This window comes from Heptranchias perlo, unplaced genomic scaffold (genome assembly GCF_035084215.1).
Source record: "Heptranchias perlo isolate sHepPer1 unplaced genomic scaffold, sHepPer1.hap1 HAP1_SCAFFOLD_1810, whole genome shotgun sequence".
Lineage (NCBI taxonomy): Eukaryota > Metazoa > Chordata > Chondrichthyes > Hexanchiformes > Hexanchidae > Heptranchias > Heptranchias perlo.
Window position 1 is genome coordinate 2,641 of NW_027139089.1, and position 6,543 is coordinate 9,183.

Here is a 6,543-nt window from a genome sequence, read left to right on the forward strand (position 1 = left end):
CGGAGCGAACTGGAGGTGGAGCTGGAAGATCAGAGTCTGCCATCTGTCCTGTCTGTCACTCTGTCTCCTTCCCTCCCGCTTTCTCTGTTTAATCCCCCATATGGAACCAAAGCGGGTAGGTGGACTCGAAACACGGTTTACTAGTCAACAAGGCGAAAGGCGAGTAACATTTCTGATCTCCTGGGCACCAGGCCGTTCACTGTTACTTGTTTCTGTACAGAGTTACATTTTAGTGATTCCCCAGTGAGTTTGATGCGTTATGTAAATAATCCAACAAAATAGAACAGAAACGGAGCGAAGCGCTGAATGCCGCAGATGTAGAAAGGTTAGTCGAGCTGTTCTGGTGATGCTTTACGAGCCCAGCATGACAAGTAGTTTAAATAAATACAAGAAATCTGGTGATGTGTGGACTGGGGTCCAAAAGTTACCGTTCAAATTACCGGCATGTGGTCGGTGCCCCGACTCCAGTCCCATTAATACCTCATCTCGCCTACAACGAGAATAAAGCAGCACCAGTACCAGGATATCAGCGTCTCCGTCCAGCCAGGAACCAGCCCTTTTTACAGATACAGTCGGTGGCTGCTCTGAAAAGAGCCTTTACATCGAGTTACATCGCAACTGCAGCACAGAAACAGGCCATTCGGCCCAACTGGTCGATGCCGGTGTTTATGCTCCACACGAGGCTCCTCCCTCCCTAATTTATCTAACCCTATCAGAATACTCTTCGATTCCTTTCTCCATCATGTGTTCATCTAGCTTCCCCTTAAATGCACCTGTGCTATTCGTCTGAACTCTTCCTTGCGTTGGTGTTTTCCACATTCTTACCACTCTCTGGGTAAAGCACTTTCTCCTGAATTCCCTATTGGATTTATTCGCGACTATTTTCTATTTTATAATTATTATCTTTAGTTTTGGACTCCGACTAGTGGAAACATTTTCTCTCTGTCTACCCTATGAAACCCCACTGTAAGACCTCGATCAGAACACCCCTCAGCCTTCTCTTTTCTAGTGAAAACACCCCCAGTCTGTTCAGCATTTCCTCGTCAGAATATTCTTTTATTTCTCGTATCATGAGAATCTTTTTGCACCTTCTAAGTCCTTTCTATAATTGGAGACCAGAACTGTGCAAATTACTCCAAGTTTGGTCCAACCAAGGTCCCTTACAAGTTCAACAAAACTTATTTGCTTTTCAATTCTATCTGTCTAGAAATGAATCCTAGTGTTTGATTTGCCTTTTTATGACTAGCATCGCTACTTTCAGTAATTTGTTCATCTACACCGCGAGATCCATTTGCTCCTCTATCCCGATTAGACTCTTATTATCCAATTGGTATGTGATCTACTTATTCTTCATTCTGCAAGTTTATTAATGTCCTCTTACATTTTGACACATTCTTCCTTTGTATTAACTACATCCCCCAATTTGGTTTCGTCCACAAACTTAGAAATTGTACTTCCGATTCTCGAGTCCCGAATTGTTAATGTAAATTGTGAACAACAGTGGCCCCAACACCGATCCCCGTGGAACTCCACTTCCCACCTTTTTGCCAATCTGAGTAACTACCCTTAACCTCTATTCTTGGTTTTCTGTTTTGTTGCCAGCTTGCAAACCATTCTGCCATCTGTCCCCTGACTCCACCTGCTCTGAACTTAGCCACGAGTCAACAATGCGGTGCCTTATCGAAGGCCTTCGGAAAATCCAAATATATTGTATCAACTACACGAACCTTGCTCTCCATGGGTCTCTCAGAGTGTTTACATTGCCCGCTCACCCTCACTGATATTCCATCTTTCAACTGCTGTAATATTGTCCTTTTGCAATATTGCTACTCCTCTTCCTTTTCCTACTTCTCTGTCCTTTCTAAAGATCATATGGACTTGAATATTAAGCTGCCATTCGTGTCCAGCTGGTAGTTGGGTCTCCGTAATGATTTAATGTAATTATTTAACTTTACCCAGTGGCTGATGTGAGCTGCTGGAAAATGTGCGTGCAGCTGGTCAAGTATTGCAGGTATCGAGGATCTCTTCAGTCCGATATCAGGTGAACAATTACTGGCTGTTGTGTAATTTCCATTGATTGGGGCTTGGCGTCATCTACTGGGCGGAAACGGGAACTGCAACAGAGCGAGAAAGGATCCGTCAGAAACCAGTTTAAATGAGGAACAGAATCCAACAGCCGAGAGTGTGTGTTCAGGGTCTGATGTTTAGGAACTATTTAATTGTTGTTGCTAGTTAGCGATGGTGGTATAGTGGTGAGCATAGCTGCCTTTTAAGCAGTTGACCCGGGTTCTGATTCCCAGCCATCGCAATTCAGTGTTTGTATTAATTTGCTTGCTTCAGAAACTCAAAGTTTACAAACGAATGCGTTGCAATTCAGCTGGGTATTGTTTCCAAAACATAAACAGGTGTAATTAGAATAAATTGTTTTCAACGTTCATTTCTTTTACCCGTAGAAGGAATGGACGAAAAACATACTGGAAATAGTGAGCTACCGAGTGTCTAACGAGAGTGACGAAGGCAAATGATATGTTAGTCTTTATTGCAAGGGCGTTGGAATATAAGAGTAAGGAGGTCTTGCTGCTATCAGGAGATATTGTGTAAAATTGGCCTATATTCGCTGGAGTTTAGAAGAAAGAGAGGTGATCGCATTGAAACATATACATTTCTTAGACGGCTTGACAGGGTAGATACTGAGAGGCTGATTCCCCTGGCTGGAGAGTCAAGAACTAGAGGTCATAGTCTCAAGATAAGGGGTCGGCCATTTAGGATCGGCATGAGGAAAAAATTATTCACTCAAAGGACTCTGAATCTTTGGAATTCTCTCCCCCAGAGGCCTGTGAATGCTCAATCGTTCAATATATTCAAAGCTGAGATCGATAGATTTTTGGAATCCAGGGGAATCAAGGGATATGGGGATCGGGCGGGAAAGTGGAGTTGAGGTCCAAGATCCCCCAAGATCTGATTGAATGGCGGAGCCGGCTCGAGGGGCCGTATGGCCTACTCCTGCTCCAATTTCTTATGCTCTTATGTAGAGAGCCTTATATCCAAGTGTGCTGACGACAAGAAGTTAGGTGGCACAGTAAGCATTATAGATGGGAGCAGAAAGTTGCAAAGGGACATTGATAGATTAAGTGAGTGGGCAAGACAGTGGCAGATGGAGTTCAACGTGGGAAAGTGTGAGGTCATCCACTTTGGACCTGAAAAAGATAGATCAGAGTATTTTCTAAATGGCAAGAAGCAAGGAACTGTGGGGGAGGAGAGAGATTTAGGGGTCCACCAAAAATATAAGGTGAAATTTTGATCTTTATCTCAAGGGAACTGGAATAAAAAGGAGTGGAAGTTATGTCACAGTTATACAGAGCTCTGGTTAGACCTCATTTCGAGAACTGTGTTCAGTTCTGGGCACCGCACTCTATTATGGTTTGGACTGAGAAGGGGTTTTTCTCTTTGGGATTCTCTGCAATGGGAGGGAATAGGAAAGGGTTTGGTCTGTTCGGATTTTTTTCCAGTGGCAGTGAATGAGAAGGGGTTCTGTCCATTGGGATTCTATGCAATGGGACAAAATAGGAAAGGGTTTAGTCTGTTCGGATTTTTTTCCAGTGGCAGTGAATGAGAAGGGGTTTGGTCCATTGGGATTCCTTCTGCGTGCTCTTGCATTGATACGGAGACCTGCATGTTGCCAAATTGCTTTGTGTTTAACTTTATGCCCCCTCGTTTGAACCCTAAAAAGAAAAGCATAAATGTACTGGAACATGGAAAGGAAATTCGTCAGATATCAGGTTATCAGCGGAGCTTATAGGGCAGGTTACTGCTCGCCAGAGAATGCTGAGCCCGATTGGCAATATCAGCTCACTGCCATGAAATGGGTACGGTCACAAACCCAAGAAAATCAAATGAAGCATAACTGGACATCAAATAAGAAAAGGGCAAACATTTATTTCATAACGAGATGAAATGTCACAGGCAGTTTTATAGTCAGAACTTGTGATTGCGTGACATTGATTGGTTGAATGTTGGACTGAAGTTCACATTCACGTTTTTATTCGGTAATTCCCGTTGGGCAGATAACAGGCAGTCATTTCGTTCTGTGGAGCGATGATCTTGTTCCGGTGGAATGGTCAATCTGTTAGGTTTAGTGTTTCCGAGCATCAACCAGGACGCGCTCTTCCTCAACGCCAAAGCCACGGTGAGTGGTGCTGGTCTGGGCCCAGTATCACGGGGAAAGAAGTCAGGGGCGGCTTAATCACCAAACCTTAATTCCCAAAAATTGATAATTTTGTAATAAAAAAATAAGTTCAAAAACACAGTTATCAAATCCATTTACATCCGAAAATGACAAAAGCATGTGCAAATACGTCATCTGCAACAGAAAGTTCAAGTAATGAGGGACATACTTCTGTCATGTCGCCCTGGTCTGAACCGTCCACTAAGAAGAAAACCAAATCGGAGACGAGGCAGTATAGTGAGGCTTTTTTGAAATGTGTTTTCATCAATTGTACAAATGCAAACCATGATCCAAAGCCCCAGTGTGTTATTTGTAGCGAGGTGCTTGTAAACAAGAGTTTAAAACCGTCAAAATTAAGAAGACATTTAGAAACAAAACATGGGGATCTCGTTGATCACCCGCTTGAATCTTTTCAAAGGAAGCAACGGGGATTAAAGTTATCAGCACCAGTTCTTAATCGGTCAACTGCTCTGAATGATAAGGCACAACTGGCGTCATATTTGGTCGCAAACCGTGTGGGAAAAGAGAAAATGGCCCTTACAGTTGCCGAAAAACTTATTCTTCCAGCATCTCTGGATATGGTGCGGAAATCTTCGACGAGAAGCCTGCTGAAAAATTGAGAAGCGTTCCTCTCAGTGATAGCACAATGTCTCGGCGAATATGTTCTATTGCTGAGGATTTAGAAGCCAAGATTATTACTCGGTTACAGTCAGCCGGGGATTTTACTATCCAACTTGAACGAGAGTGCTGATATTTCAAATTGTGTAATACTGTTAGTTTATGTGAGATATGTCGGGCAAGATGACTTTATGGAAGGTTGGCTGTGTTCATAGAATCATAGAATCATAGAAGTTACAACATGGAAACAGGCCCTTCGGCCCAACATGTCCATGTCGCCCAGTTTATACCACTAAGCTAGTCCCAATTGCCTGCACTTGGCCCATATCCCTCGATACCCATCTTCCCCATGTAACTGTCCAAATGCTTTTTAAAAGACAAAATTGTACCCGCCTCTACTACTGCCTCTGGCAGCTCGTTCCAGACACTCACCACCCTTTGAGTGAAAAAATTGCCCCTCTGGATCCTTTTGTATCTCTCCCCTCTCACCTTAAATCTGTGCCCCCTCGTTATAGACTCCCCTACCTTTGGGAAAAGATTTTGACTATCGACCTTATCTATGCCCCTCATTATTTTATAGACTTCTATAAGATCACCCCTTAACCTCCTACTCTCCAGGGAATAAAGTCCCAGTCTGTCTAACCTCTCCCTGTAAGTCAAACCATCAAGTCCCGGTAGCATCCTAGTAAATCTTTTCTGCACTCTTTCTAGTTTAATAATATCCTTTCTATAATAGGGTGACCAGAACTGTACACAGTACTCCAAGTGTGGCCTCACCAATGCCCTGTACAACTTCAACAAGACATCCCAACTCCTGCATTCAATGTTCTGACCAATGAAACCAAGCATGCTGAATGCCTTCTTCACCACCCTATCCACCTGTGACTCCACTTTCAAGGAGCTATGAATCTGTACTCCCAGATCTCTTTGTTCTATAACTCTCCCCAACGCCCTACCATTAACGGAGTAGGTCCTGGCCCGATTCGATCTACCAAAATGCATTACCTCACATTTATCTAAATTAAACTCCATCTGCCATTCATCGGCCCACTGGCCCAATTTATCAAGATCCCGTTGCAATCCTAGATAACCTTCTTCACTGTCCACAATGCCACCAATCTTGGTGTCATCTGCAAACTTACTAACCATGCCTCCTAAATTCTCATCCAAATCATTAATATAAATAACAAATAACAGCGGACCCAGCACCGATCCCTGAGGCACACCGCTGGACACAGGCATCCAGTTTGAAAAACAACCCTCGACAACCACCCTCTGTCTTCTGTCGTCAAGCCAATTTTGTATCCAATTGGCTACCTCACCTTGGATCCCATGAGATTTAACCTTATGTAACAACCTACCATGCGGTACCTTGTCAAATGCTTTGCTGAAGTCCATGTAGACCACGTCTACTGCACAGCCCTCATCTATCTTCTTGGTTACCCCTTCAAAAAACTCAATCAAATTCGTGAGACATGATTTTCCTCTCACAAAACCATGCTGACTGTTCCTAATTAGTCCCTGCCTCTCCAAATGCCTGTAGATTCTGTCCCTCAGAATACCCTCTAACAACTTACCCACTACAGATGTCAGGCTCACTGGTCTGTAGTTCCCAGGCTTTTCCCTGCCGCCCTTCTTAAACAAAGGCACAACATTTGCTACCCTCCAATCTTCAGGCACCTCACCTGTAGCGGTGGATG

At 43.6% G+C, this 6,543-nt stretch overlaps 1 non-coding gene across 1 annotated transcript; it reads left to right on the forward strand.

Moving 5' to 3' along the window:
• Window positions 1-2,235: 2,235 nt before the first annotated feature.
• trnak-uuu (transfer RNA lysine (anticodon UUU)) lies at window positions 2,236-2,308 on the forward strand. The gene has a single exon. It is a non-coding gene; the product is annotated as a tRNA-Lys (tRNA).
• The last annotated feature ends 4,235 nt before the right edge of the window (window positions 2,309-6,543 follow it).